The following is a 12,365-nucleotide window of genomic DNA, read 5'->3' on the forward strand; positions in this document are numbered from 1 at the left end:
GAGATGCACCACTGAGTGTTGTTGCTATGCTGATAGGCTTATATTGTAGACTCTGCTACTCTGGCTGCATGCTTTCCAGTGTGGGCTTATGATGGAGCCTGGACTCATTAGGATGTGATGGGCGTTGGAGGTCCCCAGGATCTGCTGAGAAGTTAATGGCTCAACTAATGACAATGTACTAGATGGTACTTTCAGCTAGGTCTAGTCACATATGCAACCTGTGCTGGCCAGGATTAACACAACACAGAGGGGATTTGACTGCATACCGCACAGCTGCCTAATGCACCTGGGAAATAAATGAGAATGCAATCAGGGTTCTTAAAGATATTACCAATCAACTCAAATGCTACTATTTTCTATCAAACCTTGGTCAAAAGGCATGGACATTTTAAACATAGCTATTATTACTATGTGACTATACAAATATACATGGGCATAGTACTCCGAGTCCTATACTTTAAATACTCTATACGTTCCCATGATGAACAAAATGCTCACAGTTGTCTTTTTTTTTTTTTTTTGCCAAAGACAAGGAAGTCACTGTTGTACATACATCGCATTGATAACTTGCTTATTTAATAGCCCTGCTTTTCTGTTTATTTTAATTTTTACATTTTTGGAGACAGGGTTTCTCTGTGTAGCCCTGGCTGTCCTGGAACTCACTCTATAGACCTCAAACTCACAGAGGTCTATAGATCCACTTGCCTCTGCCTCCCAAGTACTGAGATTAAAGGTGTGTGCCATCACTGCCACCCAGTTCTATTTTATCTTTAGCTATCATACTGTACCATAAGAATACTATTTAAAGCAACTTTTGGGTCTGGGGAGTATATATATATATCTCTGAGCTCTACAAAACATAGCAATTTCCAGATTTGGAATTGGCCACAAAGAAGAATGAATAAAGCTGTAAGCTGAACCTTGCTAACAGGAGTATTTTTGAATGGACTGTTAAATAATTTATCATCCATTCAGGTTGTGATGACTACTAAATACCACTTCCAACCTGCTGGTTACCATCCAGCCCCCCTGAAGAGACAGGTATTTTGGAATCAAATAAAGTAAGAACTAAAAATATTACTATGACCTTCACATTCTAACTGAGGCCACCAAGGTAGAGTAAAGAAGTCTAAAGAGTCAAGTGAGGCATCCAACTCTAGCAAGTGAGAGTCACCAGTCATTTAAAAGCATTTCCTACACAGGACATATATGTGTAAGGGCAGCCACGTGTGGGAGACCACAGACATCAACCATGTTGGGTAAGCAACAGTGATGCTCACTCAACCTTCCTGCTTTTCTTTCTTTTGAAAACCTCAACTGCAGTCATGCTCCTCTTAGGAGCTGCCAAGCCATAGCTGCCTAGCAACTATAGTCTTGAACCAAAGTGGAAACCGCATCAGTATGTTGGATTAACCTTGGGATGGCCCCCTCCACAAAGCCAGAGTAAAGATGCATGAAGTATATCTAAAAGTACTTTGCCCTTGGGAGGCATTTGTCTTACTATAGTTAAAAAAAAAAAAAACTGTCAAATTCAAACATGATCATTTCTGGACAAATAAGTTGGCTAGGCTTCTTAAAGAGTTGATCCACTGCCAATTAGTCGGTGGAACCTGAGACATTACAATAATAACTCAAGCAACTAGGGTTCCTAGCAAGCTGGTTGGAATCACTTAGAGGATTGCATTTCCAGCCCTGGCATTTAGATCAAGATTAAATGACAGCCTGCCATCCTTGGGAAGCCCCAAAGCCTGTCTGGAGATGTTTGCTCCACCTCTCTCTTAAGTAGGTAGTGGCTCACAATGAAAAGGAAGGCCAAGAGTTTTCTTCCTGCAGATGTTCACCTATGAGGACCAAATTCTTCCTTGCTGTACGGTCCCAGTTCATCAGTCTCTGTGGAGGAAAAGAAGGAAGGGGGAGTGGCCAGTACCTGCCCCAAACTTTCACCTTCCATTTAGCTTTATTTAAATGACAGGGAATTTTCTCAGAAACTTCAGCTGTAAAATAAAACACCCTAGCCAGGTGTGGTGGCCCATGCCTTTAATCCCAGCCTTTGGGAGACAGAGGCAGGCAGATCTCTGAGTTCTAGGCCAGCCTCATCTACCAGTTCCAAGGCAGCAAGGTCTACATAGAGAAATCCTGTCTCAAAAAACTAAACTAAATCAAACCAAACAACAACTACAAAACAATCTAAGTCCCAAACAAGAAAACTCAGAAAAAAAAAATCCTGGCCTCTTTTTTTTTTAACTTTTAAAAAATTTAAATTAGAAACAATCTTATGCCAATCCCAGTTCCCTCTTTCTCCCATCTTCCCATGCTCCCCATGAATCCCCATCTCATCCCTCTTCTGCTCCATAGAAAGGGTGAGGCCTTCCCTGGGGGAATCATCAAAGTCTGTCACATCATTTGGGGCAGGGCCTAGGCCCTCCTCGATATGTCTAGGCTGACTGGAGTATCCCTCTGTGTGAAATGGGCTCTCAATGTCCATTCGTACACTAGGGATACATACTGTTCCACTACCAGAGACCCCATAGACTGCCCAGGCCTCCTAACTGACACCCACATTCAGAGGGCCTGCTTCTGTCTTATGCTGGTTTCCGAGCTGTCAGTCGGGGACAATCCTGGCTTCTTTTGTCTTTATGTTACCTATAAAATGGTCCATCAGGACCAGGTTTGTAGATCAAGGAAGTCATCTGCTAACTTTACAGCCTTAGTATCAGAACGAAACCATAGTGAAGCTTTTGTTTGAGTACTACACTGCAAAGATTCACAGCTATCAAGCACCTACCATGCTCCCTGAGGGGCTCTAGAGCTGGGACTGGGCTGCAGAGAAGAAAGCAGAGAGACAGGTCTATAGGACTGTGGACAAGTGTCACAAGTGGGGGTGATGGGTGGCACTGGGGAATGGAAGGATGCTGCTGCTGGCCTCCCAAGCCAGAGCAGGGACACCCTTCTGATCCCATGGTCGAGAAAGTTTATCTTTCCATTTCTGTATCATGTCTCTGATCCCTTGGGCAGTGACATGAATGATACAGTGAGCCTCCACTTCATGTGCCCTTTTATAGGAGTTTGGAATCCAGCAAAAACATGGGATTAGCTGTGAAACCTGAGGAGAGTTAAACCCACAAATACAAAAGTCTGTGCCATACTGGGAGGCAGCCCTCACCATCATTCACAAATGACCAGAAGTGAGAGCTCTCAGTTACACCATCGTGTTAACAACCCAAGTGTAGAAATGTCCACTGAGGCCCCGGGATATTTGATTTAGCAATGTGCATTTGACAGGACAGGGTGCCACAACAGTCGATTTTGTGACTGGTTGGTTATACCTACTCAGTGAGAAGTCCAAGGAATGTTGGAAAGTTAGTCAGGTTTTAGAACAGTGAACTTAAAAGCCTTTTTAAAGTAAAACAAATTAAACTGAATTAAAAACAGAACAGCAAACAAACAAAAATCCAGGAAACTGAAGAAGCATCTGGCGTCCTCTTTGATTTTTGCTGTGCAGACGAAGCACTAGTGATGTGAACTACTGTTTTTCATTCACTTATGGAGTCGGGGAAGGGACCCAGGGACTCATGCCTGCTAGTCACCTGTGCCAGAGTGGACTTTTTAAGTTCCATGCAGCCTGGGTATGTCTGAAATGATGGTCATACTGGATAACGACAAGCAGTGTTCAAAATTCCAGACAGAAGAGAGGCAAAGAAATCAGAGGGGCAACAAATCCTATTAATAAATTTCCACAAAACTATATAATCACTCATTTTCCCATGCTTGATAAGAACATTTTCGGACATACTATCCCAGTTAGGAGAAACACTATGTGTTTGTTCCATTTTATTGAGACTCTCTGATGTGAGCCTCTGTGTACCCCATGGATACCGTTTTCTACAACTTCATGTCATGGAAGATATGTGGAATTATGTCTGGGCAAGGATGAAAATATTACTGGCTATAGAAATAGCTATAATTAGGCTCTTGTCCAAGAGATGAGGCCTGGGTTAGAGGGATGGCCCAGTGGCTGGGAGGGGTACTGTTGTCCCAGAGGACTTGGGCTCAGTTCCCAGCACCCATGTAATGTTATCACAACACCTACAACAATGACTCTAGCTCCAGGGGGATCTGAGGCCACCTCCCTGCCTCTACAACTGCTTTACCTGCATGTGTACATATCCCTGTTCCTCTGAGCCCCCTCCTCCATGAAAAAGAAAAAAATCTTAAAAAATAGAAAGGTGATGGAGAGATGGCTCAGGGGTTAAGAGCACTGGCCTCTCTTCCAGAGGAAATGGGTTCAATTCCCAGCATCCACATGGCAGCTCACAACTGATTGTAACTCCAGTTGCAGGGGACCCTGACACCCTCACATGAAGGCAAAAAATTAACACACATAAAAATAAAGAAATCTTTAAAGGAAAATAGAGATGGGAATCAGCATTCCCACTGTTGAAAGGGCAGAGCTGCCTATGGACACACAGATGCTTATCTAAAAACTCCTATTAATAAACTCCTATTAAAAATGACTGATATTACAAGTCAAAATATCTAAAAGTAGGATGTAAAATTGTAATAAACTCATAATTTGTCAGGTAAGTTTTTTTTTTTTTAAAAATATAATGATATATTTGGGTAATAGTTCTTAAATTGACATATTTTTGTGATCACAAAACCCGAAATTTATTTATTAAACAACTATAGGAATTCATAATGGAAGATGACATAGGATAAAGTTATTTTCCAATAGTTTGCAAATTCCATTTTCTGAATAATTTGCACTTTGGAATTAGATGCATTCCCACCCCCAGTTTCCTGATAACTTTTCAGGCAGAGTACTTAGAAGTTAAAAGCAATGGGACAAACTGCTAATCTGGAACAAATTATAATAAATACGCTTTGGAGTATGGTAAATGTACAGTAAAATAATATACTATGTTGTTTTTCAGACAGGTGAACGATTGTGCTAATTGTTTTAAATTTGGAGATAGTTTACCTAAAAGGTATCACCAGGATGACAAAAATATAGGCGGCATATGGTTTGGAAACATAACTCAACATTATATTTTCACCAAGCTCTTTAACACCAGAGATCTGTATTTGCTGGGGGGCCGGCAGTGAGTGTCAGACAGAGGTAAGCATCTGGCTTCCCTGTGACATAGCTCACCATGAAGCACAAGCAGAACAGGGACCCTGGCAGCATTAGGCATGGTGATACTACAAGAGTTTGTCAGTGACAGAATCAAAGAAGCCATTCAGAAGGCAGGAACGAAAGAGGAAGATGGCGGGGGGGGGGGGCAGGGAGGGACCATGAAGAGTGGGAAGGGAAGAAGAGATAGCATTGAGTTCAGCTGGAGGGCAGAGACACAATTGTAGTCCTGGCAGGGAATCTCTAACACCATCTAATTCAGTGGCTCCACCACAGCTGAGTACAGGGATCACCTGAATGGCCAATTCAGACTATATGAGCAAGAGTCCACCTAAAGGCTGGGTGGGGTGTGGCTAGCGGTGAGCCCACACAGGTCTTTCTTGGATTCAATATCCAGTACTGAGAAATACATGCTCCCTGTTGCTCTCCACTCCACCTTTAAAATATCTCTGCATTATTTGTCCTTTGATACAGTTCCACAGGTGTTTATAATTAAATTCATTAATTCCATACTGATCTAGCCTAATTCTTTCATTGTATGTATGAGGAAAGTGAAGCCCAGAGATGTAGAGAAACTGACTGAAAACCACACAGCTATTGACCTGCAGTGCCACTTTTGTGATATTCAGAGGAACAGTCGTCTTCTGCATGGTTGTTCCTTGTGAGCTCCCCAGCTGTCCGTCCTAGAATCCCTGCTCAAGAACAAAGGAGACACGGGTACAAAATAATCTCTCAAAAATCACTGAAACAACTGTTTAAAAAGCTAGTGTCTCCAGGTGGCACGATCACAAAAACAACTAGCAGGCTCATAGCACTCCAATGACCTGGTCACCTGTTCTTCACACAGCCAAGTCAGCTGTGCAAAGCGCACGCATCCCAACGGCACTGCTGTTTGCTTTCCGTGGGTCAGGAAGAGGAGGGAAAAGAAACAATTTTCTTGGCTAACTCCTTATAATTCAAAAGAAGGTTAAGAAAGTACATTTTCCAATCCTTCAGAATGGAGAAAGCTGGCCTGCCTTTCTCACACTTGGCAGGGCTGAAGGACATATTTTTGGCTATTAGCCTGCTTAGCTGGTCACGTTTATAGATGGCCCACAACGGGAACATAGATGGTTAAGTTAAACATCTATGTTATATTTTCTTCTCTCCCTTCATAGTCACACACACAAAAATGGAAAAGGCTAAAGCATTTCAGAACAATGTGAGGGGTCAAGCCATCACTTCGGCCCATTGCTCAAGACTTGTGTGCAAATGGGAGCTGAGGCAGCTCAGTAGAATTACTCATACAATCCTTGAAATGAACAAAGCTAAGTTAAACAGAATGCGGGGCAGAATTCCCACAACGCATCTGCACTTTCTATAAGAAACATCTGCAGCTCTGTGTACTTCAGACCTCACTTTATCTTCTTCAAAAAGTTATATAACGTGCACAAACTCCAAGCACTGCCCATACTTATTAATTACAGAGTCACAGAAGAATCGAACATGTCATTTCTCTTGACAGAGGTTATACAAGTGTTCCAGCATGAGTGCTCTGGGCAGTCTTCTCATGTGAAACCTAACATGGTCTGTCACAGGCCTTTTAAAGCAAAGTGTCATACTATCTAGCCTCCTTTAAGCTCAGAAAAAAGGAACTTAGAATATTCAAGCATGTAGACAGACTAAGTGGAGATATCAATTACACCTACCAAGTTATGGATTTCTTCAGATTACCATGCCTTTTGCTTGTAATAACTGAAATAATAATAAATCACAAATGACTCTGTGAAGATACAACACAGTTCCAATCAGTTTTCTTTTACTAAAGTGAAGTAGTCCAGTATCACTACTATTAGGCTAGTGTGTATACATGTCTGCCTGGGTCGGTGTGCCTGTGTGTGTGTGTGTGTGTGTGTGTGTGTGTGTGTGTATGTGTGTGTGTGTGTGTGTGTGTGTGTGTGTGTGTGTGTGTGTGTGTGTGTTTGTGCATGCCTGCGTGCATGCGTGTGTACATGCATTCAGTATTTTTCCAAGGACAGAGAACTGGTCAATCTTTTTTAGTTCTAGTTCTGTAGCAAAGGGCCCAGATGTTATGGGTGTGTCTTTTAGCCTCCGTGCTCAGCTTTACCACTAGCTGAACCAAGGAGGTTTGTTTACTTGAAAGGCAGCATCCAAGGATGAAAGGAATGAAAGAAAAAAGACCCTATGTAGGAGCCACAGGATGCTTTTTCACTGTCTTGTTCAGCCCAGTCTTGCCTACCTCCTTCTAATTTGATGAAAGGTCCCCAGTAGACCTAGTTACTGGTCACACTTGGGACTTAGGCAGTAACCTAACCTCCAGGATTCAGCAGGATTCTGCTGCTCCCGAAGGGGCTCCATGAAATATGGCATTTACAAATTTGGACTAAACAGCACTATTTATTGCATGGTGGAAATGGTCCAAAAGTGCTAGGAGAGATGTTGGCATTTATGCAAGTCAACTACTGTTGAACCCAAAGAAGTACTATATTCTCCAAGATGTTCTGGAGGCAGTGAAAGAGCCTGTGTGAAAATCCTTCCTGGGGACCATCCCAGCACCTCACCCATCGGATCCCCTCTGGCTGTGAGTGTTGTGTTTCAAGGGGAGGGGGGTAAAACTGCTCTGGAAACAGAGCCCCCTCCAGTCTGATCCCAGTCCACACAAGCCAAGTCCCAAGACTGTATATTTTATTATTTTCAAGTTTAGTGTGTCAAATATATCTGCTTGGTATTAGAGGCCCGGAGCCACCATGGTGTTAAAGAAAGTTGGAGGCCCCCAGAGGAGGTGATTGGAAAGCTCTGGTGGCTATGGAATGTATGAAATTATTTGCTGTAATGTCTTTACCATTTTAGTATTTTGTTTTAAACAGCTCTTCATGGTCCTTCAAAAGGCAAAACAAAATAATCTAAATAAAAGGCAATGTAACAGATATCCAATGAACTAAAAGGATAATTTTGATAGGTCTCTAAAGAAAGGAGGAGGAAAAACTTGAAAACATTGCTGCTTACAATATGTTGCCAGATAACCTTTCCCCTTCCTTGGAGAAACCCAATGGCACACAACATTTCTTTACTTTATTAAGTCAACGGTGTTTGTCCAAAGCAAATGGTATCGAGAAAACCAAGGTCACATCACATTAAGTGGTGGCTACTCTTTTAAATTTTTTTTTTTAAAGGCAACACAAATGGAGGAAAAGGTGGTTATGAAAAACATCACAGGAAACCAAATAGCCTTTATTTAAATTAAAAGCAATCACAGCCTGATTCTTGGAGCTCACTAGGAAATGCTTTTGGCATGCAGCTGCTGCGTGGGGCCAATCTTATGTGCAATTGGAAACATTTCAAACAGAATTGTCACTAAAGTCACAGACCATAATTGTGAGCCGTGGGCTCAGTCCCTCCATAAAAGAAGGGCAGTGGAACTATGGGAGGGGACTCAGGGGCACTGGGGGCATCTTAATGCAGAATGTCGCCCTTCCCTGACAAATCTTTCTTTCCAAAGGCCTAGTGAGAACAGAAGAGTACAGCAAATCTGATGGGAGCTGTAGATCCACAAGCAGGACCCAGTACTGGGACACATGACACAGCCCTCACTTGTTTTCTGACAACTATGCAACAAGCTGAAAGTGAACAGGATCACTCCACACCCCCTCCCCCCCCCCCCCCCGAAAAAAATGCAACCTCAGCTTAACTGGCCAGTTAAGGATGACCTAGGAAAAATTTGGGGAGAAGAGTTACATAAAAGTGAATGACAACTATTGGCTCATTTGCAGTGCTTTGTTTTCCAGTGTTTACACTGGTTTCTGCCTGTCTTGACATTTTCACTTATAGGAAAATGTCCACGGACGATGGTACTATCTTTGTGTTCTCTGAGAAGTCCCTTCAGATGTGACCACAAGCATTTAGTTTAAACAGACAGACACAGGCAGAATTATTGAACTGTCTGAGAGGCCTGATCCCCCAAGTAACTGGAAACAGCCCATGCCCGTGGACCAGCGAGAGGCTCAGGAACAGCTCGTGGAAAAATCATGTCATTCTGGCACACAGAGAGGGATCTGATTATTCTGTTGTATCTCTGTGCCAGAAGTGTCATGACATCAGCAATGCTCCAAGCTGTAAAGCAAACCTCTTTCAGCCGCCTTCTTCAGGAGTGGATCAGGGGAAAGCGGCTCTCGAGGCTTCCTGGCTGCTATTGGCCAGTCTTTCCCATTGCTCCTGGATGCTTACACACTAGTCCACAGCAGGGGCCCACTCCACTTCTACTCAGCACCACTGTAAACAAGGCGGTACATTTGTTGGTTGCCAAGGTGTTGAGCAGGGCTCTCTGCTGCCCTCAGGCCATCCAGGTCCCTGACACTGTTGAAAGTACCAGTTCCATTTGCTACAAAGGTTTTGAGACACTGTAGCAGTACACAGCTTGGCCTCCAGATAACTCTGCTTTCCCTCCCCCCAGCTCCCATCCATGTCCCCCCAATCATTTGTGTTTACCCACTTTCTAAAAGCATCATTGTGCAATGCCACCAGGAGAAAAATAAATAATGGTCCCTTAGCATACCAACCCACCCACCAAGAAACACCTCATCCACTTTCTTCTTCCTCTTCATTGTAGAACATCACGCCTGGATATACACCATTTTAATATTCTCACAATAGTAAAGTTGAACAATGAACACTGTTTTATATAACATGGAGAAAACACAGAACTATTTTTCTGAGGAGGAGTCTATCTCAGTCAGATGACATAGTAAACATTCTTATGCACCCAGGAGAATCAGTGTGTGTGTGTGTGTGTGTGTGTGTGTGTGTGTGTGTGTGTGGTGTCTGCATGGAGGTCAGAGGTTGATATCAGCCATCTTCCTCTATGTTTCCTTACCTTGTTTTTTGACACAGTCTTTCAGTGAACCTAGAACTCACTGACTGTCTAGGCTGGCTAGCCTGAATGCTCTGGGATCTGCTTGGCCTGCTCCTCTAGTGCTGAGATCACAAGCGTAGGTAACCATGCTCAACTTTTTACATGGGTCCTGGGGATCTGAACCAGGGCCCTGATACTTGTACAAGCCCTTTACCAACTGAGCCATCCAGTTTTTGACTTGAAATTCTACTTAAAACAGAAAATTTATCCATTATAAGCTATCCTGTCCAGGGAACTAACTGCTGTAATTAGAATACCAGTAAAGGATAAACTTGACTAAAAATTGTTTCCTTTAATATTAGACAGTTCAAAAGTATAGGGTAGGTTAGTGTGAGAGTTTCTTGCTGGTAAATAATTTTTAAAGATTCTCATTCTATTTCTCCAGTATTAGGGATGTCACTTACTGGGGCGTGGCTCATGGGTGGACCCTTCCATGTGGTCAGCTTTGCTCCCCAGTATCATAAAGACATTACTTACAGAGCTTAACCTTTTGTGCTCCACCGACAAGTTACTGTAGATTTTAAAGAAATTATTTCTGATGCTTTAAAAACCTACGTCCTAGCTTACTTTTGGAAATCCTTAAGGAAACTGTAAAATACAACTTTGTTTTGGTCTTTTTAGAGTTCTACTAACCGAGACTACTGGGGGCAGTTCTATCATAGTCTAGCTATTAACCACAGTTTCTTTTTTTCTCTAGCTTGCATTAGATTTTCCTTTCATCATCAAGTTGAATCATTACAACAAAAAAAAAATGGTCCTTGGTTACAAAAAGCAGTCAACCTTTGAAGCTTCATTGGTACTGCCAGCAGAACTTATTGAATCTGTCACTTTAGTGACATATAGCAGTTTTCTCTTAAAAACAGTCCATGAATCAACAGGCTTACCCAGTGGTAACTCTCCAATTAGTACCAAATTAAGAAGGGAAAAATTAAATCACTAAACTCATTCACTCATACCAACCTGTCTATCTTTGAACATCATTTTGTCCCCCTTACCCTTCCTTTTTAAGGCTTATTTAGAAGCATGACTAATTCATTCATGCTAGCTATGACTTATTTTGAGTTATCAGAAAGTGTACTAACTCTTAACTGAAGGTAACATCCATTTATTTCTAGTGCCTTTTGAATAGCCCCAGCATTGTTAGCTTTTAAATCCTTTGTATAAACATTTCTGGAAGCGCTTATTGTATATCTCCTTCTGTGTTTTCTGACTCGCCAGTTGATGGCATTTAGAACTCTCTGGTACCAGCAGGTGCTGTGTTTTGCTTTCTTTAGGCTCCAGCTGGCTACAATGATAGATTCTTGTCCCAGCCACCTAAGCTGGGACCATACTGGAGGTGAAATGAACCCAGCTCCACCAGACAGCAAGATAAATGGCTGCTGTTTAAGTTTTAAATCCCCTGGTGGGAGTAAATATTGTTCTAGGCAAAAAGGCTTGACAAACATTGCGTCATCCTTATGGAGCTGTCTTGATTAAGACAGAATTTTTAGATTAGGTTTGTCCTAATCTAAAAGTGTATCTATCTTGCTGTCAAGGTTTTTGGTTTTTTTCTCCTCCCCCTTTCCTACTCTAAAAACAGACATATTGTTGGGGATGGTCAAACGCGGCTGACACCTCCCAAGGGGCACGGTCCCACTCTTGGTAATAGAAGGCCGCTGAACACTGACACTTCACTGAGGATAATGGCGACAGCAAAGGCTTAGTCGGAAAAAGGCCAGTTGTCACCTAAGTGACAGGCAACAGCTGAGCTCACACATCTGGAGGTAGAGGAGGGCAAACCTTAACAGCCCTCACTCGTCTACACCTTGGGCCTGTCTGACGATGGAAGTCTCCTTCACTCCAAAAGTACATTAAAAATATCTGATGGTGAACCACGTCAATTATATAACATCAGCGCAGACACTGCCTTCCCAAAGCGCTGATTAAAACCAGGCGGCAGACAGAACTGTTCAGGGACAGATAGGAGATACAATTTCCTCAAGTATAATTTGTCATTCATAAAACCTACCCTAAAAGCCACAAATACAGCATTTTTTTTTTTTAAAAAACAGCACAAGTGCACTTGGGCCCCACCAGAGATTTTTACATATGCTCCTTTAGGCCGGTTCGCGGTGCGTTCTTTTCCTTGATCGTGGCTGCAATTCTGCCTGACACGTTTTAAAACCAGGAACCAAGTGCGTCAGGTTTAAGAATCTGAGTCTTCCCGGGGCAGGCTGGAACTCAAAGCGGTGCCAGCCGTCCCCGCGACCTCCCGGGTACAACCCCCTCCCCCGTCTTCAGTCTCCCGAACGCAATCTGTGGACAATTTTCCCAAAGTCCCAA

The 12,365-nt window shown here is 42.7% G+C and overlaps 1 protein-coding gene across 1 annotated transcript in view; it reads right to left on the reverse strand.

Moving 5' to 3' along the window:
• Prickle1 (prickle planar cell polarity protein 1) overlaps positions 1-12,365 on the reverse strand; it is a 94,153-nt gene that overhangs the window by 80,912 nt on the left and 876 nt on the right. The window lies entirely within an intron of this gene.

Source organism: Cricetulus griseus, chromosome 2 (genome assembly GCF_003668045.3).
Source record: "Cricetulus griseus strain 17A/GY chromosome 2, alternate assembly CriGri-PICRH-1.0, whole genome shotgun sequence".
Classification (NCBI taxonomy): Eukaryota; Metazoa; Chordata; class Mammalia; order Rodentia; family Cricetidae; genus Cricetulus; species Cricetulus griseus.